This window comes from Triplophysa dalaica, chromosome 12 (genome assembly GCF_015846415.1).
Source record: "Triplophysa dalaica isolate WHDGS20190420 chromosome 12, ASM1584641v1, whole genome shotgun sequence".
NCBI lineage: Eukaryota > Metazoa > Chordata > Actinopteri > Cypriniformes > Nemacheilidae > Triplophysa > Triplophysa dalaica.
The window spans coordinates 17893246-17920585 of NC_079553.1; the positions used below are offsets into that span (position 1 = coordinate 17893246).

Sequence of the window (27340 nt, forward strand, 5' to 3'; positions counted from 1 at the left end):
CAAAAAATTTAGAGTAAACATTTTGATTTTTTTTACTAAGTAGCTACATGTGTTTACTATAAAACTGTACTTTTGTTATTTTCATGTTTGATAAATAGCTGCTAAACATCAATGTTAAACTTCATTGCATTGAGATTCTATTATTTGTATGTCTAACAAATGGAAGACAACTAAAAAAGGGTTGTTCACTGTAAAATATGCAGTGCTAAATCCAAAAATAATGTGTTCTTGTTTGTGATGTACACGTGATTAAAACGTTGTATAGAGGTTCAGGTCAGACCGGACCGATTTTGGACTTTTTAGAACGTTTAGAATGTCAATTTAAGACACGTAAACCTTAAGACATCTTGTATTATATGATGTTACAAAGCGAGTTTGATTACGTCAAGGGACGAGAAGAACATACGTTGAAAGCAAGGCCAGATGACGTCAAAGATGTCCGTTCAAAATTAATTTTTTAACTACTTTTTATGCGGGACGGGACGTATTGGACTGACGTCTTTTCAAAGGTCATTAAACGTCCAAATGTTTGTTGGGATGTGATCATGCCCGGATTGGCTAATCGGGAGCACCGGGAGAATTCCCGATGGGCCGATCTGTTTTTTTGGCCGTGAGGGCCGGTGTTGTCATGGCATGGTTGAAATGTGGATGCTGCTGTTCCTAGGCTGCCTGCACTCACGGCGGCCCTAATCTTTATATTTATTATTTTACCGCAGCCCCACTCTTTTTTATTTAATGTTTTTTCGCAGCCCCACTCAGAGTGCAGCCTGAGGGTTAATGATGACGTGATTATCTTTTGACTCCCTGGCCCCGCCCCCGACAGCGACACTGCAAGTTGCTCAAAATAGAAAATAGAAAATACTTTTTTTATTATTTAACAAATGTTCTCATATTTGTGAAAAATATTTGAAGTTGTAAAGCAGCCGTATCATTGAAAAAGAAATTATAGTGTCATTAGACAGTGCAATACATTTTATTTTTAATCTTTTTTAATTTATTTTGTTTTATGTTTTTGTTAGATTTTTTTCCTCATTTCAATGTTTGGATATTTATGAACACTAATTCTTAAAGAAAATAGATTCTGATACTGTCCTGCTATTTACTGTTCTAATAAATCTTCACTGTGAAGCAAAACTTAGGCTACTGTATTTTCACTGAATTGGAAATTATGATATTTTTGAAAAATACAATGAATTAAAAGGCTGTAGAGAACAGTGCGCTATTGCAGACTTATATTCTGAGGTTTTAATTATCATTATTTAAATCTAGTCAGTCGTGAACTAAAGTGGGCCGGTCTAAGGCATGAAACTCCAGGGCTGAAAATGAGTCCCAATCCGGCCCTGGATGTGATATATATCCGATTCAGTTTTTTTACTATAACACAAAAAAGTTAAAATACATATACGTCTTTAGAATTTACTCATATGATTTGTTACTTTTTTATTTAAGTTGCTGCTAAAATGAACCAACCCCCTTATTTTAATACAACAGACCCAAGATAAAGACAATTTATTTCAAATTTCAGAATTTAAAAGTAATGTCAGTTTCATAAACATAAACAGATAAGAATAAAGTTTAAGTATTTTATCTTTTGTAAGGGATCGCTCCCAGCCAAGATGCTTTTAAACAATAATCTGTTTAATTTAGTCTACAAGCAGGGAAAACCCAAAGGAACAAAAGATCTTCAATGGAGTAAACGCATAGGAGTTAAATTTTAGATAGTGTCGGGGTGACGAGTCTGATGACGGGCAGGTGCCTGGATAATCGAGGAGGGGCAGGTGAAAGGGAGTGTGGAGATATTAGGTCCGTGGGGAAAACATTCGGGGGACCGACAGGATTGTTACATGGAAAAATGGAAAAATGTGGATTGAAGAAAAGTAAATATGGTTTTATACTGTATATGCTGTAAATTATAGTTTGTGGATAGAAAATCGGAATTGGCAAAAATCGAAACTGGCAGGTTTCACATAAAATAAAATATCCCAGCAAAAAATGTTTGTTCTTAGAACGTTCCCTTTACGTTAGTTTTTGGTTCCCAGAACATTACTTTTTGGTTTCCAGAACGTTGCTGTCTAAGGTTCGTTTTTGTTTTTACCATTAAAAATAACCAAGAAATAGCCATCAGGCAATGTTATTTTCTGGTTGTAAAATAATAACCAAAAAAACTCATCAGGTAACGTTATTTTCTGGTTGCAAAAAAAAAACCAATGTTTGCTGGGTGGAAACCAGAATCGGCAAATTAAATTGCAATCGGTGCATCTCAAACAAGCTATTACATGGCCCAGTACCACCCAAATCCTACTTTTACTTTATGATAAACATATCAACATGGTCAGTTGAGACTGTAACACAAACAAAGGCAGTTCGTATAAATGGTTTCAAATATGAAAACAAATGAAGAGTTTGAGACCAAACTGAAATAACTCTTGTATTTTATTTCAAAACCAAAGTTTTTTTATTAAGTTCTCATGTTTTTATTTTTTTTAATTGTTGTTATTATAGCATAAATCAAACAAACCGACTGCAGTTTGATTGATATTAATTGGAACGCACAATAAAAAAGTATGATTTTGTATTTTTTTTATACAGAGTTGTCCTATTTTGAAACCAAGCTCTTCAAATACTAAAAGTATAAGTAATATAACATTTGTTTTTGAGCTGATAACAACGCAGATGCGCTGAAACAATTCTTCCACATGAAAGAACAAGACAGGGTGAATAGCCATAAAGTGGGACATTTTTTGCATTTCAGATTTTGTGAAATATTGAGATGTGTAGCTAAAACATTACATACACAACCAAAACTATTTTACGATAACCAGGATGTGTCCTAATCATATAAAAAAGAAAATTCAGATAACAGATTCATGAAATAAATTAGTGGAAATCGTCTGAGAATGTGGGACAGTTGTTTTCCTAATGTGGGACTGAAAAGTCTATGATAAAAGGCCAATCTCTCCTTGATATAATAGTAAAATGCTCTTTTTTATGGATGGTTGAAACATCGAAAATTTAACATCATCAGACAAATAATACAATATGATGCATTTATTATAAAGACAATACGCAACTCTTATGATAGGCCTATGTTGTTATGATAGAAATAAGTTGCACAGAAAATGCACATTCATAATCTTTTCTTTACTGATCTCTTATTTTTCACTTTCCTTAACAAACACATAGGCTAACAACATGCATAGCATGCATAGGGTTGTTAACAACATTCTTCAAAATATCTACTTTTGCGTTCTGCAGAAGAAGGAAAGTTATACAGGTTTGAAATGACAAGATGGTGAGTAAATAATGACAGAATTTTCATTTTGAACTGCGATGGCCACTTCAAAATGTTCCAGCCTTTAATCTGCAACCATGCTCTAGTGGACTTGGAGGTATGCTTGGGATCATTGTCCTGTTGAAAGGTCCAACGTTTTCCAAGCCTCAGGTTTGTGACGGACTGCATCACATTGTCATCCAATATCTGAGAGAGAATTCATGGTACCTTGCACACGCTGAAGCTTCCCAGTACCTGCAGAAGCAAAACAGCCCCAAAGCATGATTGACCCCCCTCCATGCTTCACAGTAGGCAAGGTGTTCTTTTCTTCCTCCTCCAAACATAGCGTTGATCCATGGGCCCAAACAATTCTAATTTTGTTTCATCAGTCCACAGGACACTATCCCAAAACTTCTGTGGTTTGTCCACATGACTTTTGGCATACTGCAGTCGACTCTTCTTATTCTTTGGGGACAGCAAGGGGGTGCGCCTGGGAGTTCTGGCATGGAGGCCTTCATTACGCAGGGTGCGCCGTATTGTCTGAGCAGAAACTTCAGTACCCACATCTGACAAATCTTTTCTCAGTTCCTCAGCAGTCACACGGGGACTTTTCTCCACTCTACGCTTCAGGTAGCGCACAGCAGTCGAAGTCAGCACCTTCTTTCTGCCACGACCAGGTAGCGTTTCAACAGTGCCCTTTGCCTTGAATTTGCGAATGATGCTTCCTATGGTGTCTCTTGGTATGTTTAACATCTTTGCAATCTTCTTATAGCCATTGCCCTTCCTGTGAAGAGTAATCACCTGTTCTCTTGTCTTCCTGGACCATTCTCTTGACCTCACAATGTTTGTAACCACACCAGTAAATGTCTAGAAGGAGCTGAGTATCACAGTCACTTTAAAGCTGCCTAATTGGTGCTTATTAGGCTTTATTACTGCTCCCTGTTATCCACAGGTGTTTTCAATACCTGATTGAAAACACTTCATTGAACCTCTGTTCTTCAGAGTGGTAGGCTTTAAGGGGTTGAATAATTATGTCAATGAAGAATTCACAAAAGAAACATTTACTACTGTATTATAAAACTAATTGATGTCATTTTAGTTGCATATGGTTCTTTAAGAAGTCCTTGTAGGATTTCATTCTGAATACAATTACAAATGTACACCAAATTTCCCTAAAACCATTTACAGCATTGGGGGTTGAATAATTTTGAACACAACTGTATTTTCAGTTTTTGCCCCAAGTGTTCTAGTGGGCATGTAGCATAGTATTTCGAACCCGTTGGGACACACTTAGCAAGTGCAAACACGTAACAATTGTGTTTCTAATTATGTGATAAAAAGCAGTTTTACAAAAAGCATTCCTCTGGCGTGTTCACCAATTAAATGTGCTACACTTTACGTTTTATTACGAAATTATTTGTGATATCTAATTATAGTCAAGGCAGATTTATTTTTTAGCGCTTTATTTGTTTTGTTTCAAAGCAGCTGTGCCCCAAAAAGCAAAAACAAAAGCAAGGCACATGTTGGCCAAACATAGAATAAATAAAGATATAATCTTAAAAAGTTGATGTATAAATTACACTGGAAAGCTTTCCGCAACACATCGCAAGACCCTGCAAGAAACAGACGCGATTTCTTTAAGACTGCAAGGGAAGCTCAGCTTCCCCTATAATTGTCGAAAAATTAATGGTCAAATATATGTACTATTATGTTAAAATTTTATTGACTAAAAATGCGTTAAACACGTTCATCTCGAACGAAAACAATTTCGTTCAGAATCAGCTACTTAGGTCGGCTGACTCGATTTCCTTCTCATTCATTCCAGTAGCGTACAGTGCATTACTCTGTTGAAGCCCAGCGTCCATTGGCTTCAATGGGGCTGCTTTAAACCGTTTTTTTCAGTGCTTAGAAACAAGACAGTCATTGGATAATGCTGCGATTATGTCCCGCCCACGGAAGCTCAGCGTCTCTGGGAAAAATGGAGGAGTGGGCTGGCCCGGACTCCGAGCGTCTGTGATGATTGGAGGGTCTGTCATCTCTTTTTAATCCACTTTTATGTCCTAAAACGCTCGTTTTTTGGGGTCGACAGCTTATAAAAACGTATTTCTTGTTTTGTTTTTGGCTTATTTGCTATACACATTGTCACATATCAGCTTTTAGACTTTTTATTTTATTTTTATAAATCATAAATGACAAGGAGGCGGCAGCTTCTCGCAATGCAAAGAGACGGTTGGTGTGGCCGTGGGCGTGGTCTTCAGATTATGACGCGTATCACTCTGTGTCTCCAATTCCACCTCAGTCCCATCGCGGATTTTGCATGTGTAGTCGAAAGACAAACTGTTGCAACCTTCATCGTATATTTCACACAATTTCACACCACATTCATTGTTTCAGTTTAACATAATTCCCTCACTTCCTCCCGTTGAGTTAAATATATATATATTAGATCGTTTGTTCATTAATTCATATAGTCTGAACTAGCCAGCTAGCAAACTCCACACGATGGCAGACAGTGCTAATATTGTCGACCTGATTTTGGCAAAGCCATTAGAAAGTCTTCCTTACGAGGAGAAACTTAGAATTAAACAGCTGGGCATATCAACACCTAAGATTGATTTAGTGCAAAAGATAGGGAAAAGTAACAGGTCTTTTCAGCTCTCCTGGTATGACAAAGTTAGCTGGCTGACTGGAAGTGCTGTGAAAAAGAAAATGTACTGCTGGCCATGTCTCTTGACATGGGTTACAGAGCATTTTCTTGAAAAGGAACGTAGGGCAGAATTTACATATAAATAAATGGACAATTTTTATGATTTAGGCCGAAAATGAGCTTCCCCTCTTTAAAAGATCAGCAGCCGCCACTGGCAAGAAACGGGCAAAAGATCTCATGATACAGAACCTGATGCATGATGGGAGAGCACTGAATACCGGACGGAAGCGGTATTCAAGATAGTGTGGGATTCAAGATAGTGAGTGTTTAGTGTGCGTTAAGGGCACTGCACTTTGTCGTTTTTTTTTTTATTGGAAAGACTTGCGCTCTTGCTTCCTGTAGCGTGCACGCACTCTCATGTGGTCAAGACCGCATGTGGGGGTATTTGGACGAAGCCTTAATTTTAGTTTTCCAATTTAGAATAGTTTTGAGTCCAAACAAACTTTGTTCAAGGCTGCGTTTCCCAAAAGCATCTTAATTGTCACCAATGGAGCTACGATCAACTTAAGGCTACGATGCTTTTGGGAAACGCAACCCAGTTCAGTAATCGCATGTGAAGGCGATCTTGTTTCGTGTGTGTGTTTCGTGTGTCTCGGATTCTCTGGGACGCAGCGCCAATCAGCATATTATCCATCCTAATAGTATTCGAAAGTACAATTAGTATGTCCCAAATCATAGTATGTTGAAAATAGTACTTTGAAAGTGAAGGGTTTTATATATTTTATCTGGGTTCTATATGTTTTATATCAATTACATTTTCTGTGTGTGTTTTTATATGATTATTACTGCTTACCTTATATAACATTACATTATTTTACTGTGTTGAGGAGGGCCTCAGAGTTAAGAGAGAATATTAGAGGGCAAAGAGGTATTTTCAACAGGATGTGGGGGTTGAGTATGTGTGGGCAGCATTCCATGCAGGGGAGAAGATAAGAGATGTGTGCTGCACATCCAAACACACATACCCTAATAGTGCGGGGTCCTACGTTTATGTGGAGGCAGGTGGGGGAAGTATTTTGTGTTGCAGATAGTAAAAGAAGAAGGACGTAGTCTATGAAAATATGAGATGAAGCATCACTCCATTGGACACAAAGAAAGTAGCAGAGGTCAAGGCGCTCAGGGGTTGGCCACTGTCCGAAGCAAGCTTGAAGACACACCCACACATACACATATAAAATTGTTGTAAACCACTGAGGCGGGGCTGACTCTCTGTGTAGACTCTGAGGAGGCCCAGCGCGCTGTATTTCAGATTAATAAACTTCAACTTTTGTTCAACCGAAGTCCTTGAGTCCAATTTTTGGACACGCAGGACAGCTTATGTCCTTCAGATGGTGACCCCGACGTGATTGGCTAAAGGAGGACATTTCGGACAATCTTTAAAGGCTAAAAGGTGGAAAAACCGAGAAGGAACATCTTGTGTTCAACACAACGTCCGGACGAAAATGAAAGGTGAGCAGAGACCTGTTTTATCGAACATCTGCTGATTGACTACTCTAAATTGTTTGTGTTGAATTGCAAATATTCCTGATCATTTATTGATTTTTTGACAAATTTTTGTACAAGAGTGAAGTTTATTGGATTGAACATTTATAAATTTATTTTGGGTTCGAGTCCCTTGGTTTTATTAATAACCATAAATTTAATTTGGGTTCGAGGCCCTTGGTTGTATTAATAACCATAAATTTATTTTGGGTTCGAGTCCCTTGGTTTTATTAATAACCATAAATTTATTTTGGGTTCGAGTCCCTTGGTTTTATTAATAACCATAAATTTAATTTGGGTTCGAGGCCCTTGGTTTTATTAATAACCATAAATTTATTTTGGGTTCGAGGCCCTTGGTTTTATTAATAACCATAAATTTATTTTGGGTTCGAGTCCCTTGGTTTTATTAATAACCATAAATTTATTTTGGGTTCGAGTCCCTTGGTTTTATTAATAACCATAAAGTACCAATTTGGGTTGGAGTCCCTTGGTTTTATTAATAGCCATAAAGTACCAAATTGGGTTCGAGTCCCTTGGTTCTGGAAACCATAAATTTATAAAATTGTAAATTAATATTTTCTGTGATTTCTTTGGTACATTTTCTTCTATGTTTTAAATTGTGTATATATGTGCAAATTAAAATCCTGTTAGGAAACAGGTCACGTGGGGGGTATGAATGCATTGTAATATATTTTTTATGTTGTTGTATATTGTATTGTGACACAGAGAAGAAAAAAAAAAAAAAAAAAAAAAAAACCCAGGAGTGAGAGAGAGAGAGAAAAAACCTCAGCCTGTGAGACTCTGCGTGTGTGTGTGTGTGTGTGTGTGTGTGTATGTGTATAAAACAGAGAAAGAATGGCAGAATATGAAAGGGAATGTGAAAACTATGGAGGTATGTTGATTTTAGACCAGTGGCAAAGTGTAGTGGATATGTTAATAGCTCAGGTGGAGCCTAAGTGTCATAAAAAAGAAAAGAAAATATGGGAGAATAAATAGAGTCAGATGTGTATTGAGAACGGGTGGGACACACCTTAAAAATTTTTGTGTTCCTAGCACCAAAAGCCAGTGATATGGAAAAAAGAGCGCATGTGAGACTGAAAAGACATGTTGAAGAAGGAAAAACAAGACATTTTAGTCAAGAAAAGAAATTGCAAGATGAATTAAGAATATGGACACGCATTGCGTTTAAGGCCACTGCTCTGAGTCCGGTTAAAAGAGAGGGGGGAGAAAATGTGCAGACAAAGAAGTCAGGGAGTCAGGGAACAAACAGTATATTACCCACCCCCAAAACTATATCAAGACTTGCAACTATTGACAAAACCACAACCGTATGACGCAAAATTGCAGCAAGTTTTGGTAAAATTAAACCAAGGAAACGTAGTAAAAAATTGCCTGACACAACGTTTGATATAAATGAAATAAGACAGCAATTACACCAACTAACAAGATTAGTCAGTGGAACAGCACAGCAGTTAGCCCCCGAGGGAGAAGAACAGGGAGAACACATTCCACAAGGGGAGGGTGAAGAGGAGTGTGGGGAGCTAATAAATCACCCCCTGTTTCATTGCATAGCCGACAGAGTTTAGATAGTGCATCACATTGAAAGCACAATTGGCACATGCAGCTCATTTGAATTGTGCTAACTACTATCTAAGTTTCTTCCTAGATGTATCTGAAACAGGAAGCAGTGCACATGGGCACCTCACGAACATCCCACTGTGTCCAACTTCAAGGAAAAGGCGACACGTGGTACCATTTGTCTTCTTGTGCTGCTTGTTATTCCCCAAACAGGTCTCTGGAATAGACGGCTGTGGACCTGAGATCTCAGGTCCAAGAGAGGGAGGGTGTTGAAGGTGAAGTACAAGGGAGCGCAGAAAAAGGAACATTGGTCATATAGAAGAAAGGTGACATTTGAACCTCTAGCGCATTGTGTAAGTGAAGATTGTGCATATGGGGCAGGCATTGCAGTAATATTTAAGAATAAATATGATGAAAAGTGAAGCATCACATGCATTTCTAACTTGCATGGGTCAAACCCATTTAAAGACTCATAGAATACTTCTATTTGTATTTCATTGGTCCACTACCCAGTGCCAAAAAGGGGGGGTATACTTTTTATACTTTTTCATTAACACTATAGATACAAGTGATAGTGAACCATCTGTTAAATATCACACAGAAATTACTTAGTCCTTACAGGCCTCAAAGATCTCAAATGGACAGGTGTGGGTAGTGCCATAAAAAATGAATAGCTAAACAGACAGCACTACAACATATGGACTGATATTTAACCCACAGATTTGACTGAATTGAGAGAAAAAAAAATGTATCTCTGTCTGTTATCCTAAAGTCTTTCTTTTCAGATTGATCACTATGACTCCTTATAGAGTCCAGATACCAGAGAGGTGTCTTAGAACCTGAAATGGAGGAGATGGGTGAGATAATACTTCAAGGGGTCATTCACACTTCACAGTTACATCACAGAAGTAGTTACACGGCCTCCCGGTGTAGCACCGGATCCAAATTGTGCAACACAGATTGTTGTAGATACCCATCTCCCAGACATGAACATATAGCATTGTGGACAAACTTTCGCCACTACAAACTCATAAAATGATTATCTGGCATAATCTTAAAAGTTATCCAGACTCAAAACACCACACATCGCCTAGGATGATTAGTCTAGATTTAAAATATGATACATAAGAAGGATCTATAGCCTGTCATGCATACACACAACTGTATAGCATCTCACACATAGGACAAACTCATGATGCTGATTTAATTATAAGATAAAACCTGTTGTTACAATTATGTTGATTTATTTGAAACCTTGCAATGTATATAGTAAATTTGCATGGTTATAGTTTTATGTATGGTAAATGGTTTGATTTCTGATGAAGAGAGGTGAAATTGAAAATTTGTGCAATTTTCAATTGAAATCATTGGCATTGTTCCAAACCAGATAGCACACTGGTTTTTAACATATGTCTAATGATATGTTTAAAGAGTGGTTAGATCTGAAGTGCTGGCGCTTCTGCAATCGGCCTCGCAATTCTCAATCAGATTTTTACCATTGAACATGAGATGGCGTACTGTACACATCAACATTCACAGATTGTTTTGACAACAGCTATATTAGAGATTCAGAATATGTCCTAATACTTCTTTGTAACGATAGATCTGCAGGGTTAACTCGTATTTGAGTATTCTGAATTACTATTATGGTTATTAAAATGAGTTATATAACTATACCATATTATGCATAACGTTGTATCTGGATTTTATAAATACATGAAAATACATTTATAAGCATACTGTAGATTTGTATTTTGGTTGCAATATATTTAAAAGATATAATTATAAACTATTATTTTATGATGTATACCACTGGAGAATATGCCAGTTAAATTGACTTTTGCCACTCTTCCTATAAAATACTCAGAGTATCTAAATTCCACTATAGTAGTGAAGAATCAGGTAATCAAATGGGATCACTTTATGTGGCTTTGGATGAAATTGAGACCTTATTCACCACTCGCACCAGGTACCATGAAATATATATATATAGTTTTTTTTTTGTTGTAACCCTTTATAATCTTCTCCCAATGTTATTAAGGTCATCAGTGTTCAGTTGTTGTATGCTTATGCAGATGCCATTCAGGTGTCTCATACACAATGATGTGTTATTAGTGAGATGAATTCCTTAACCTAGGGAGCTGCGCTGCAAACCATACCTTCTACTTAGATGTTCCTAAGGATAAATGGGTCAGATAAATATCATGGGGAGGATACTACTACACACAGATGTTTCTCTTCGGTGGGAAGACACCTTCTGCAAATAGAGCACATGGGCTCTGACTGAATGGACTTGGTACAACAAATTATATTGCAGACTATCTGACTTAGGTGGAAACCAACCTGGGCAAAAGAACAGCAAAGATCCACCTGCTCTGCACAGTACCAGCTCTACAGAGACTTCTAAGGTAATAATTGATATACAAAGACCAAAAAATGCCTAACTGTGTCCCCTTAGGGACTGCTCTGAGATTGCCCCAAGGGGTCAGGGGAGGAACTGTAAGGCAGCTGGAAAAGTGCAAAGAATTAAGGTTGTTTGTAAAGCTGGGACTAAACAATCAAACACCATTTTGTTGCTAGATTCTGAGGAATGATATCCTGCCCTCCCCTAAGGTTTTGTTGATTCCCAAGAATTGAACCCCATCTTCTTATCACACCTCTCCCCTTCATCTCTTCAGGCCCTGATCACTAGAAAAAAAAATGCTTACGCTTTATTCTGTGTATATCATTTATTGTCATAGTATGAAGTTTGATGATTAATGTTTGGTATTGTTTTAAAGGTCATGGTGCGATGGGTGAAAGGGTCTAGTTCTTTCAAATCTAACATGGAGTATATTAAAACTGTTTAAACTTTAATCCATAACCTGCACTCCTCTAAAGAGGATTGGCTTTATCTGGGAATCCTGTTCACAGATAAATTGGCATCCCATTTGATGATCTCGTCAGCCACGAGTTAAACTAAATTTCACAGTGACCATTGTATTCACAATGAACATTGAGTACAGTATATCATTCTTGGGTATAAAAGGTGCATTGGCAAAAGACTCACGGAAGCTTCTTTAACCAGAACTTCCCACACTGCAACTGTGAGTCTTGATTTTACCAGGTATGATAAACTTTGAATTATTATTTCATTTTAACCATATAATTGTGTCTATGGCTGTGTTTGTGGGCATACTGGTAACTTGTGGATGCTGTTGTGTGCCGTGTATTAGATCATTATGTAACCGCCTAATTGTTACTGCAATTGAAAAACGAGAGCCCCCACCATATGTTATGCCATTGTTGACCACAGACCACTATCATGATGACAGTGAGGAAGAGGACAGCCATGTGTATAAATGTGACATTTAATACGTCTTGTATAATCTTACTTCATTATTTTCATAGGTGTGACTTTTACTGTGTTTCATACATTTCACTTCATTTATTTGATAGACGTGTACTGCTATATGCTTATCCGTTGAAACTATGACACTATAATTATTGTGATGTACCCCGTATAATATAGAGGGTAACCATGTGGGATATGTGTGTGTGACCTCTTTCAGAGGTCAAGAGAGGGATTGAAGGGTTTTATATATTTTATCTGGGTTCTATATGTTTTATATCAATTACATTTTCTGTGTGTGTTTTTATATGATTATTACTGCTTACCTTATATAACATTACATTATTTTACTGTGTTGAGGAGGGCCTCAGAGTTAAGAGAGAATATTAGAGGGCAAAGAGGTATTTTCAACAGGATGTGGGGGTTGAGTATGTGTGGGCAGCATTCCATGCAGGGGAGAAGATAAGAGATGTGTGCTGCACATCCAAACACACATACCCTAATAGTGCGGGGTCCTACGTTTATGTGGAGGCAGGTGGGGGAAGTATTTTGTGTTGCAGATAGTAAAAGAAGAAGGACGTAGTCTATGAAAATATGAGATGAAGCATCACTCCATTGGACACAAAGAAAGTAGCAGAGGTCAAGGCGCTCAGGGGTTGGCCACTGTCCGAAGCAAGCTTGAAGACACACCCACACATACACATATAAAATTGTTGTAAACCACTGAGGCGGGGCTGACTCTCTGTGTAGACTCTGAGGAGGCCCAGCGCGCTGTATTTCAGATTAATAAACTTCAACTTTTGTTCAACCGAAGTCCTTGAGTCCAATTTTTGGACACGCAGGACAGCTTATGTCCTTCAAAAGATTCCCCGATGATCCACTACTTCCATTAGAAATTTGAAGTGCAGAATGATGCACACTCTAACGGCTGATATTACCCACAACTCACTGTGATTAAGAGGGGTTTACTGACATTCCACTGCATTAATAAATTATATAACTGATGCATCACTAAATGAACGAATATAAGTATACAGTACACATTACATAATAAATAACGAATAATTAACCATAATGGAAAGAAGAACGGTATTTTAATTTGTGCGACAGTTATTGGGCACAATGTTGTTTAGGCAACATCGCCCGCTTCTGCTTCCTGTTAGTATGTCCCAGTGTGTGCCATGCCATGCACTCAAAAGTACCTACTATTCCAACACAAAAACAGTACCTACTGTTAGGGCATAGTATAAGGAATGAATTGGAATGCAGGGTGCCTCATTTGGTCAGATGAGGTGTCTACGTAAAGGTCAGAGGCTGAACTTCCGTTTAATATGTATGTTATGTGGATAGTCAAAGGTCTAGATAAATTTACTGAATTTTTACTATCCAAGCTTTTATGTCACGTTGCTTTTATTTTGGACACACGTGAGTGTTGTCAGCGGATATTTAACAACCACGAAAAGAGGTAGGATTGGACTGTAGAAAACAACCTAATAAAATACATTGTGTAGCATTTGTGGCTATATGTTACAGTATGATGCAGTCATTAGATAAGATATTCAAGGATGTGTTGTTGATTCATAATTCATTAGACTTGCATTTGATCTGTGGTAAGATAAGAATGAATCCAAGATCCATATTCTACAGAGTAAGAGCTTTTATTTGATATATAACTTGAACATGTTGAACATATTCGTGTGTTACGAAAAATATTTATATTCATATGTGATTATAAAGGGGCTACACGCAGTGGTGTCAGACTCAATTCCTGGTGGGCCACAGCTCTGCACAGTTTAGCTCCAACCAATTCCAACCCACACCTGTTTAGAGGTTTCGAGTAATCCTAAAGACCTTGATTAGATGAATCAGCTGTGTTTGATTAGGGTTGGAGCTAAACTGTGCAGAGCTGCGGCCCTCAGCTTGGGGACAAGGAATTTCAGCAAAAATGCCAAATCTGTACCATAAATGCCAAAATGGTGCACTTTTCCAGAAACTAGACACTCTAAGCATTCAAATGGTACCACAATACATGTTGACATTAACTAAATGTCTTGATGACGTCATTTTGGACCCGGTACCGGGTCCGCAGAGTTTAAGAGGTTTTAACACTCAGCTATTTACCAACGACATCATCCCCTACAGGTTAAGAGGCAAAAAAGCACACATTTCTTTCCATTATACCTAATGTTCCACTTCCTCCAAGGTACAAGTTATGTACTGTATGTGAGGGTAAATCTGAAGAAGCCTTTTTAACTCAAAGTTATCAGAATGTTCGCAGTCTGAAACTGAACTGGGTTGCCAGAACCTGCTTAGTCTCATTGACCCGTCCAGTAAGAGTGAACATCAGAATTGCCTGATCTACCAGCTGATCTTTATATTCATAATACAGTAGGTTCCAGTCCACAGTCGTAACTGTAAAATAGAAAAAGATAAAGTTCTGTTTAACCTCTATTTATTGGTGAAATACAATAAAAGTCTTTATCAGGTCATAAAAGTAAACCTGGGCTGCAATTCTCCAAATTCAGAAATTATCCATAACAATATGTCTTTGGAAACCATCTTTCATAGATTCAAAACTAAAGTCCTTAATAAGTAGGATATTATTTTCGGGTGTAGTTCTGTAATATTGAGATTTGTAATATTCCTATGGAGTTTTTAAATGGTGCTTTTTTTATTTTTTAGACATTCATATTTTTAAACATATCAGACAAAACATATTCCATTGAAGAAAGGCAGACTTTTGGGAACACTGTTTTGTGAAATTCTGACAGGTATAAAGTCTCTCACCTTCACCGGGTTGGAGGTAGACAGGTGCCTGGGTCTTCTGCACTGTAGCTTTAAGTACCCCAGTGTAATACACTACATCCACCTGACCGAAGAAAGTGATGCTGCGCTGTTCTGAACTTGCGTTCTGTATAGTGGTAGACAGTTTAGCATCACCACCGAGCTGAGGTTCTTCATCCATTGTGATCTTAACATAGATGTCCTCGGTTCCAAAGGGAAAGTAGATTCCCGCTTTCGTGCCATATTGACAAGCTGTCTCCACAGCAATACGCTCCTCCTCTGAACCTACAGTTAAATTTTCTTATTAAAAAGTGGAAAAGTGAATTCAAACCGCAAACTGTATATGAAATCATATGTTCTCCTCTGCAGATTAAAGAAGTCCCCCTTAGTCAGGGGTTCTTTACAATTTTCACTCCAATGCCACCCACTTTATTAAAAAAACTCAGTTCCCTTTCTGTCGGTCTCTCGACGTTGTGTCGAGAATGACAGATGGGGTTCGCCCTTGACAACCAATCAACTCTGACTACTATAGAAAAGGCCAATGAAATTTGGCGAATTAAATTTGCATGCCGGGCTCCGCCCCCGGATATCCGGTATAAAATGAAAGCCGGCGTGCAGCATTCATTTACCTCTTGTTCTGAAGAGCCTGAGAGCCTCTCACGACTGCAGCAGAATACGATACGTGTTTGTGTCATAAGGGACACAACGTCTCGTTCCCTCCATCAGGGAACTGAGGTTACATACGTAACCAAGACGTTCCCTTTCTGTCAGTCTCGTTATGTCGAGAACGACAGATGGGGTTGCCTATGGAAAACGCAACAACACTGTATCGCGTCACAATCTCAGCGAAGCGACGGTAACAAGCCTGGGCGTGTCAGCTCGAAGCTTCGTGAAACTGTAACCTTCCAGTGTGGTGGTCGGGGTGCCCAGAGCTTTCTTGGAGAAAGATGGCTACAGCCCTGACCGGTAACCTTTCACAGACGGGGCCTTAGCTCTCTACTGGCAAGAGGCCGTCCGGCTAGGGTTTACACTGGGTGAGCGCAACTCTTAATCAGAGAAGCGCTGCAGAGGCCACCTCCTACCCGTGGGGAGGAATATGGTGGATATAAGTATGGTCTTGTCCTTGGAGGAGAACGCATGTAACGTGCGGACTGGGGTAGTTAACCGCGAGGTGGATGTCCACCTGGGGAAGCTCATGGGTTACCATGTGTGGGAACCATATACCATCATGAGGGTATAGCAGACGGAACAGCCCACGGCGGGGGTGTTACTGCGTCTGATAGCACCAGGCCAGTTAGAATTATCTGTGATAGGTCATATGGTGTCGCGGCCTAAGGGGGAAGGCTGCTCTGCCCAGCCAACCCCCAGGGGGTGCTTGCTTAGTGATGGATGGAATGCCTGTTCTTAACCAGTGTCTGGGTAAGAAGGAAGGTTGGTGAGGTACCAGTTTCTTAACCATGTGTTTGGGTAAGAAGAAAGGTAGATAGCACACTGACCCAACCTCTTGGAGGGTGGGAAGGTGCTTTCGCAGGCATACGCCCCCCGGATGCCAGTCCTACATGTCGCCACGCAGGACGTGGGCTGATACCGGGTTTACGCGAAGGTTGTTAACCCTTGTGAAGGTGTTTGAGCGTAGCCCAACCCGCAGCTCTACAGATGTCTGCTAGAGAGGCGCTTCTGGCCAGTGCCCAGGAGGCTATACCCCGTGTGGAGTGAGCCTTCATTGGGCATGGGAGATTCTGAGATTGGAATGCCATCGTAACGGCATCCATGACCCAGTGCGCAAGCCTCTGCTTGGAGACAGCCTTCCCCTTCTGCTGTCCTCCAATACAGACAAGGAGCTGGTCAGAGCTACTGAAGCTCTGCGTGCGGTCCAGGACACAACACGGATGGGGTTGGGTCTTCCTCCCCGATGGGGAGCGCCTGCAAGTTCACCACTTGATCCCGAAGGGAGTAGTGGGAACTTTGGGCACTTATCCGGGCCTGGGTCTCAGGATAACGTGAGAGTTACCAGGGCCGAATTTAAGGCGAACCAGGGACACAGAGAATGCTCGGAGATCCCCTACCCTCTTGAGCGCCAAGAGGGGGGCCGTCTTACTCAGGTGTGGAAGATCGGAACCTCCGAAGGGCTCTTGGACCCATGTTAGGGTCCAAGAGGGTATGGAGCGGAGATGAGGCGGATTCCTCCCTCTGAGGGCTCCTTAGGAACCTGGTGACCAGGTCGTGTTGCCCTAGAAACTTTCCATCAACTGAGTCGTGATGAGTGGCGATAACAACTACATACACTTTCAGTCTCCAGTCTCGTAAGAAGGACAACACAATCCTGATCGAGCACCTCAGTGGGTCTTTCTCACTGAGAGAGACACCAGGACGAGAAGAGGGACCGTCTAGAGGCGTGTAACCGCCAAGTAGATGGGGCCCTAGCCTGGGTGATGGTCTCTGCCGTAGAGGGAGAGTAGCCATCTCAGGATCTTCTCGTCCCATCTAGAGACCAGACATGGGTGTTCCAGAGGTCTGATCTGGGATGCCAGAACGTGTCCTTCCCCTGAGAGAGCAGGTCCTCTCTCAGGGGAATGGTTCAGGGGGAGTCGCTGTCCAGAGCATCAACTCTGAAGCCAAGTGTGGTCAAACCAGTGCGGTGTAACCAATAACACTTGGTGCTCCTCTTCCCTGACCTTGCACAGTGTCTGTGCAAGGAGGCTCCTGGGGGGGAAGGTGTGCTTCTGCCTGTCAGCTGAGCGCCAGGGCATCCGTGCCGAGGGTGGCCTTGGTCAGGGAGTACCAAAGCAGACAATGGGTGGTGTCGCGGGAGGCAAAGAGGTCTATCTGTGCCTGTCCGAACAGCACCCAAATGAGCTGGACCGGGGGTGGAGTCGCCACTCTCCGTAAGGCGTATACTGACGAGAGAGCGCGTCAGCTGTCTGGTTCAGTTTACCTGGGATGTGTGTGGCCCGCAGGGAGCGGATCACCTGCTAACTCCAAGGGAGGAGGCGTCGGGCAAGTTGTGTTAGCTGCAGTGAGCGTATGCCACCCTGGCGATGTCAGCGAGACAGTGTGGGCAGCTCTCGAACTCCCAGGGACTGTGACAGGGTGACCAAGGGGACGGTCTGCTTCATCATTCCCACGGGGGTGGTTCGTCGATTGGCGGAGCTAACCATCTGTCGCGGGGGGTCCCCGGAGGGAAGGTTGGCTCCGCCTTTTTACCTGCCTGGCGGGACAACGGCACGCACTGTCGGTTTGAGAGTGGTGACGGCTGTCGTATGTATACGACCTCATACCTCGCCAGGGTGTGAGGTCGGTTCGCCGAGCACAGTCCAGTGGAGTGTGCGATCGGCTGCAAGTACACCCGGGGAGAACGGAAAAAAACTGCGAATAAGTGGGCGCCAGGCCCTGAAAAGGGCCCGGCTTTGGTGACGAGGCAGGAGTCGTCCCGCACCGACCGATCAGAGCCGTGGCTGTGAAGGTTCGGGCCCGATGTTGTTCTCCCTGGGGTCGTCCCGTCAGTGTCCCTTCTTGCGAGAAGGTTGCTGACGGGGTGGAGGTTTCCCCCTCGACCTCTGCTACCGGGGTGCCGCCTGTGGGGGCAGAGGAACCGGAGCCGATGTCGAAGGGGTCCTGGGTTGCAGGGAAGCAGACGTCACGCGGGATCTCGGAGGCCGAGTCATGGCGTGAAAAAATTTGGCTAATTGCCACTATCTGCTTCACGGTCAAAAAACTGCTGAGCGCAGTCATCGACGATGTTACCAACAAGCCACCCTGCGAGATGGGTGCATCAAGAAAGACTTCCTTGGTGTCACTCTTCTGCACAAGGTATAGCCGGGGGTGTCTCTCCTGGACCACCACCGTGGACATCGTCCGACCCATGGCCCGTGCCGCCGCCTTGGTCGCCCGTAGAGCGCTGTCAGCGGCGGCACGGAGATCCTGCAATATACCCGGGTCGGCCTTACCCTCGTGGAGCTCTCTCAATGCCTTGGCCTGGCGGACCTGCAGGATGGCCATGGCGTAGAGAGATGAGGCAGCCTGGCCCGCGGCATCGCAAGCCTTCGACACCAGTGATGCCGCAGTCTTACGCGCTTTGGGCGGTAGGCGTGGCCGATTCCCCCCAGGTGGTAGCCGTCCGCGGCACAGGTGCACCGCGGGCGGAATTTCCAACTGGGGGATCTCGACGTAGTCCTTGGCTGCCCCACCATCGAGGGAAGTAAGGGAGCCGGAGCTGGTTTCACTGGAACGGTCCTTGAGTGGAGCGTTCCAAGTTTTACACAGCTCCTCATGCACCACCGGGAAAAACATGGCACCCGGGGTGGGCACGGTTTGCACCGCGCTCCGACCGCAGGAACCACGCATCCCCGGGTTAGCATGGATGACATCACTTCTGCTTCCTCCTGAACTCGATCGCTGTGGGTGGAGCTCGGATTCGTCAGAGTCGGATGCCAGTCTCCCTCCGATGCTGCGAGCGGCATCTCATCTACGTCACACATCGTTTCCGAGTGTGTGCGTGAGAATCCGGACGGTATGCCACCGCCGGTTGGGAAACGTTCAGAAGAGCGAATCGGGGTGCGAACGGCCCGTGAGCACTTGGCTGGCGGGTTTACGTTCGCAGAGTTCCCCATATCACTAATGCTGTTAACGTGGGTGGTCATCGGGGCCATAGCCACAGATGTCACACCCCAGGTAGCAGACAAAATTGTGGCTGGCTCCCGTAGGAAGACAGCCACCCGTGACCGCAACTTCTGAATGACAATCTGCCCGCAGTGCGGGCAGATGTGTCAACGAACGCTGCTTCAGCGTGCTGGACGCCCAGACGCCTATTGCAGCGATCGTGTCCATCCCCCTCCTCGATGAGGGTGCCGCACCCAAGAGAACAGCGGGACATGCCGCGCTGGAGAATGCTCAGTCAGTCCTGAAAAGGACATTTTTAGAATAAATCTCTTACACCCTCGGAACCGCCAAGACGCCCAGGGGAAGGTCGCTGCAGGTAGGGACGATCCGCTGCAACACTTCGTAGATCAGGCAATGTAGAAGAAGAAGAATTCATTGAATTTGTTCTATTCGTAGTCACGAGCGAAGGTTCTGAAGAACAAAAGGTAAATGAATGCTGCACGCCGGCTTTCTTTTATACCGGATATCCGGGGGCGGAACCCGGCATGCAAATTTCATTCGCCAAATTTCATTGGCCTTTTCTATAGTAGTCAGAGTTGATTGGTTCTCAAGGGCGAACCCCATCTGTCGTTCTCGACACAACGTCTAGAGACCAACAGAAAGGGAACTGAACATTCCTACACAATAAAATATGTCAAAGGTTGACATTAACTGGAGCATGTTCATTCAATATAAAAACCGACAACTTGTAAGAAATATCTTTATTTTTTATATCTTTTCATTTTGTCTCTAAATTAAAATTTATTTGTTTAATTATTACACTAGCGCTGCGAATGTATACAACAACAAAAACATCAAGATTCACTTGTAATGCAAAAATACAGTTTTATTACATGTAACAATTATTTGTATTTATTCTTTGCCATTTTTGATTTTACAACCTTTGCAATACACGCTAATCAATTTGAACACTCTTGTTTTTTCTGCGTAGGAACAAATTCAACTCCACTCAAAAAAAAAATCATTGTTACTGTATTTAGGTTTTGTTAGTTTGTGTTTGTTGTTTTTTGTTTTTACCTTCTGGATGTTTGTAGAGGTGTGTGATGTCTTCACGGTAATCGGAGCCGACAGCTTTAGTGCTGATGCAGTGACCTATTGCGTGCTTCTCAACGTTGACCTGAATCAAGGTCCCATCAGCTTTCCTCTGCCAGAATACTTTATCGCTGTTCACCTAGTGTACACCGAAAACAAAACGTTTCATACCAACAAGACACCTTGTTCGTGAGAAGATGATGAGGAGAACTTGAGAAGAAGAATTTTCAGTTTATTTGTGCTAAAAATCTCACAAATCAACCTTAAAAAAAACTGCAAAATCAGTCTAGTGGACAGATGAGGCAAATATAACAACACAGGGGGAAGCAATTTGACCAAGAAACCTTTTTAACTAGTTTTTGATTTAATAAACATGTCTAATCAAAACAGAAAGTTACCTCTGCAAACACAAACCCTGTGTCATGCTCAAGGTTAACCTGTCCATTCCGGACAGCTGTGATTGAGGCAGGGCCACAGCGATAGACTTTCTGACTTCTCTCCTGAGGAGTGGCATCCACGGCTTGCCACCCCCCCATACTCGCAGGTAGGTCATGACGGGTCATCCAACAGTCATTCCACACATGGAAGTTCCTGCAGAGTACAGGGATAGGGGTAAGTAACATCTGTAGATTGAATGTCCTTTTTGGTCTTACACCTGCTGATGTCGTCTTAACAAGTGATAGTTTCTATATTTCAAAACCCAATGTCACAAATACAAAACATTTAACAAATGAGCTTACCAGACAGAATCTTGATTGGGGTCCTCAATAAGATGTAAGTGGTCGTCTAAATAATAATCTATGGTCAGGGAACCATCGGTGTCATGAGCCGAACTGAAGTTTGTTACGCAGCGAGTGGGAATTCCTATGCATCTGAGCACTAATGAAAAAAAAAATTGACATATATCTTATCACCTATGGTGGGTTGTTTTAACCCATTGTTGGGTCGAATATAACCTTTCTGTTCTGGTTCAAACCATTGTTCGGGTGAGACATTAAACCGAGGTCCTGACTCCCTGTGGTCATTAAAAATCCGATGGCACTTCTGGAAAAGAGTAGGGATGTAACCCCGGTGTCCCGGCCAGATTCCCTCCAATGGCCCTTGTCAATCATGGCCTTCTAATATTCCCCACTCCACCGATAGCTGATGTGTTGTGAGCGCACTGACGCCGTTGTACTGTGGCTATTGCATCATCCAAAGCTACGGGACTGCTGATGAGAGAGGACCGGGCCCGGACATATGTTTAAGTTTGTATTTGTGTTCTTGTGGCCACCTCACGGTCTACTGTTGGTCTTTTACTTCCGTGTTATTGTTTGTTTATTTTTATTAAAGTTTGTTTAAATTAAATAAATAAAAAATTGGATCCGGTTCCCCGACACACTGTCGCTCGGACCTCTGCCTAGCCGAGAAGCCCTTCCTCGCGGTGCTTTGCAATGCGGTGGTGCTGGACGTCCGGTGGACGGCCTGAGCCACATCCACTTCCTGGCGGTTGGCGATGGCCTTCTTGGCTGTGCCTTCTCTCCGTCCCAGCTGAAACCTCGCTCCAGAACCACCGCCTCGGGCAGCCGCTCACGGACTTCCCTCGTCCGCGCTGCTCGAACTCCTAAGCAGCGAAGGCTCTTCGACAGCATGTCTATCCTTCCTCCCGGGTTTCGGCACCCATGTAATACAGTTCAAAGTTGGGAAGGAAGGAGGCGGGAACCAGCAAAAATGTATCAAAATTTAATCAAAATAAACAAACATTTACACGGAAGTAAAAGGCCGGCAGCCACCTCACGGTCGACTGTCGGCTCCAAGAACATAAACACAAACTTAAACATGTCTGGGCCCTGTCCTCTCTTGTAAGCAGTCCGGTCGCTCGTCCTCTTATGGTCCCGATTTCCTCCATAAAATATGTGGGACCGTTGGGCACACAGCTGATCACTCAAGCCATCGGCCCCGCCTCACGGCTCTCGTCCCACCTTCCTCACCCCAGCCTCATTCATTCATTCCATTTAGCTCAATGTTTGGGTTTGCCCCTTTTTGACCCAATGCATAAAACATTTGTACTGAATTATTAATGAATGAGACCCCATGTTTCTCATGTATACTCTAACCTGTGGTGGTGACCCCAGAGAAGACCCAGCACTGTCCATATTTGACAGGTCTTCCTCCATTTTCATGATATTGTCTAAGGATATCACTGCTACCGGACCAGGCCATAGGGGAAGTCCCATCCTCATATTTTCCTGACCAATTTCCTTGCAGGACTCCATTGTCATCGGATGAGTTTATCTGATGTAAAACATTAAACAAGGTTGAACGTCATTCTTCTCATCTATACACAGCCTCATTTGCCCCTTTAGATATGGAGTGAGTTTGTAAAACCTTGTGCTGTTATGTGTATTAATACCTGTGGCTCTGTATAAGCATTCAATAGAAATACACTTTATTGGACTATTTTACTTGTGGCATTAATATATGGGTCAGAATAAAGTACAAGGTAAAGGAAATAATACGTCCTCTTGCAATGATATATCATTATCAGAGGTGACCTTTCATTATATTTTTGCATCAATTTAGTGCTTCGCCAAGCTTGCAACAGACTGTTTTAGATGAAGTCAATATTTTAATTAAAATATCGAAACACAAGAATCTTAAAACTAACCAAACGAACCAAATTACTCAACGTTATCATATAACCCTTTGAAAACGAGAACTTTAGACTTACTTGTGCAGACAGGAGTCTGACCACACTGACAGGATCTGATGCTGGAACATCACTTCTCTCCAACAAAAACAAACACCGACAGGATATCCTTATCAAACTAACAGATAAAGAGAAACCATGTCAGAATACACAAAAGGCATAAGTTGTGGTGACAGGAGCTCTAAGTACTAAACATATAAGAACATTTTAATACGTTGACTTAAAAGGATAAAAAGGTAAACGTAGTAATATACAGAGGAGTAATGGAAGGTATTACAGTTGTGCTTACAAAGTATGAATATAAACACAATCCATTACATTTCCTCCCGATAGTCTATTTAACTTTTGTTTCATGAAATTAGTATAATTTTTTAAACAAACATTAAATATATGTTTCTCGTCTATAAAATTGTGATTTGCCTTTTCTTCTTTGTGGTGTTGCATATACAGTAACAATTACAATCATATAACAATGCCCTTGTTTTTTTGGGACCCTGTTTCTGTAATATTTTTGTCAGTGTTGGGCAAGTTATAAAAAAGTAAATAATTACTAGTTACTAATTACATTGTAATAAGATTAAATTACTCTTTCCAAAAAGTATTTAATTACTTTCCATGTCCTATGTCAAGCTTGATTAGTTAAGTGATTCAAGTGAATATATGTTACAGGAAAAATAAAAGTAATGCCTTACTTTACTTTTTCAAGGGAAAAGTAATTAAATTACAGTATATAATAACATAGTTATTACTAGTTACACACAACACTGCCTGTTACAAATTATTATATACCATTTCTTAAATCGTAACCCCCAGATGTAACCTCATATGGACTCTTTATATAGCATAACAGGAAGACAAATAATCTAAATCCATTATTTCATTATCAATCCATTATTTAATGTTTATACAATAGAATAACTGCAAGTTCATGTGAATGAAGTAAAGTATATAATTAATATAAAATAAAAATCCAGGCACTGGTTTCTATCTTTCGTTTTTGGAAACTTGTTGAGTTAAGAGTTGCAACCTTGTAAGTATAACAGAATGTGATCCAGTCAATCTTTGTATTGGCAAGAGTTGAGCAGTTGAGCTCAAGAATAAACCAAAAAGATTATTTTAATGGGGGGACAGTTTATGTACAAAAGCAAATCTTAGGAAATCCTTATTTGCTATTTTATTGGTTTGATCAGTTTTGATTTAAATATCAGCATCCCAAGAAACAACCTCACAGAACATCAGTGCTGTTTTGTATCTTATTTGTAAAGTCTAGTTTGTAAAACTTATTTGCATTCACCTGTCCAAAATTCCACGCCATGCCTTCGATCTGCCTCTCGGTCCCTCTATAGATTATACCCATGTCATTCAACACATATTCTTTCTTCTGTTCAACATCATCCATGTACACAGAGTCATCTAGGAGAAAAACAGTACGTGTATGAGGAGGAACACAACTGATATATTTTCAATGTGTATTGACCCTTGACCCCTCCCCTCTTACTTTCACACCAAGGGTTGAACAGCATGTAGATGTCATTCTCTGAACAGTACGTTGACATGGTCCGATCTGCCAGGGACTGTGTTATAACCGAGAGTTTGTATTTGCCAATAACAGCGGATGGCAGGGAGTTGACAGACAGTTTGATTTTGCTGCCCATCTGTTCAACGATCTTGGCCCACCAGCAGTTATAAAGTATGTCCTTAACCACAGAAACAGCCACAAGTGTGCCTTTCGACACATCTGGAGGATTCCTTGATACTGTAAATAAAAATGCAAGAAATGGTAGAGCTGATATTATTTTAAATATGCTCCACCCATAAATCAAAAATAATTGTGCTTTAGTTTTCACTGCGTGTCTTTACAAATCCTAAAGTCACTAAAATAAACTGACCTAATCTGAGCTCTAAATGGAGCTTATCTGTCTTCGGGTTGAAAGGTCGGGAAAGCTCGATCAGCATCTGAAAAGTCTGTCCCCTCCGGATGACGAGATTTTCAGTATGGTAGCGATCTGTGTGATGCTCCAACCGGTTCTGTTCAGTCTTAGATTTGAGAAGGTCTATTGAACGTGTCTCCAATAAACCTGAAAGAAAGACAAAAGGTTATTGGATCTGCTCTTGATCGTAACATTCAATAAAGTTTAAGTGTGTCCCATGCATTTGAGCTATACCTTTCATCTCATAGTTTTCTTTAGGTCCTTCAGCAGTGGGATTGGTGATAACAGTCTCTGTGACATCATCCGACATCTCCTCCGTCTCTCCATGCATTCTGTGAAATGGAAATTTCAGAACAGCTCACTCAAACTGAACAAGATCACATTTAAGGTTTGATACAAAATAAAAGAAGTGTGCCTTCAAATGTGTAAAAGGGAAAATTGTTTTGTTTCTGTGCCTGTGCCAGATAAACAGATAACTTATAGAAGACTTTATGTGTACAGATGTGTATATCTATTGCCGGCAACGTGTAAAATACAATCTGATCCGCATGTAATGCATCTGCATTTCGAAAGTTGTAAAAGTGCGTGATGCAACAGCATGCAGGAGCGATAGCAGGAAGGTGACAGGCTTGTTTTCATTCTTTAAATAGTAGCATGCCTAGGATTGCCCAATATTATGCTGACACCAGATTTCGGTGAGAGATGCAAGACCGGTGCAACGCGCAGCTGATGCTTGTTATCACTCACGTCACAGGCTTCATGCCGTATCCTCACGTCCCCTGTCCCACTCTACTTATCACAGAGTGTGAGTCATTCAATCAAAATTTCTCAGTACTCGCTGTTTGATAATGTGTTATTGCATTTTAAAATGTATCATGTATTTTACCAATAACTTAAATAAATTGACAATACCAAATATTAACTTTATGTATGTATATATATATATATATATATATATATATATATATATATATATATATATATTGATTCACAATATTCCAATATAGATCTTGGTTAAGCTGTCCAAATGTCTTAACACTAAAAACTACACAAAATATGTTTTTTACATACCTGACTCACAATTTCAACCACATCAGTATTGTTTATCTTTTTTTAAAAGAGATATAGAGATTGGTTGTTTTAGTGATAGTTAACCCCAAAATGTAAATTCTGTCCAAATTTAATTTCTTCCGGAGAACACAAAAGATATTTTGAAGAAAACAAAAGTTGTGAAAGTAAAAGGCGTCCAAATAACAACATTCTTCAAAATATCTTCCTTTGTGTTGTGCGAAAGAAAGAAAGTCATACAGCAGGGGTCTTCAACAACTTTTCTTTGAGGGTCAGATTACAAATGTATCAAATAGGATGCAGGCCAGTTTTTTACCATATCATAATTTATTCTGTTATTTTGTATTTCTGTTATTTAATGCATTTGGTTCCTTTTATACTGTTTTTGTTCGTTTTACATACAGGCCATATATTAAAACATGCACACAAATATTGCATCCAGTATAAAACTGTGTGAATGTCTTCTTATTAAATTATATTATGTCTGGTATAAAGTCAAATCAAAAACACATTTAAACAAAAAAGTTTCACCTAGATTGTAAACGATTAATAATTGATATTAAAAAAGAAAACTAAGTATTGGCAGATGTTAATAGACCAAGTTCACTCTGTTGGCAAGCGTTGTGAATTTAAAGAGAACTGATTTCATACATTCATTAAAAAATCATCTTGACAGCTGGTTAAAACAACTCAGATATTATTAGTAATTTGCAGACACCATTAACTTGACATTTTGTTATCAAATGCAACACATGATACAGCTTAGTTTCCAGACATTGCAGATTAGCTTCACAAACTGTTTTTTTTT

General features: G+C 41.0%; 1 pseudogene; it reads right to left on the bottom strand.

The window, feature by feature from the left end:
* Positions 1 to 14632: 14632 nt before the first annotated feature.
* On the bottom strand, positions 14633 to 25795 carry LOC130432734 (protein-glutamine gamma-glutamyltransferase K-like; annotated as a pseudogene).
* Between the last annotated feature and the right edge of the window lie 1545 nt (positions 25796 to 27340).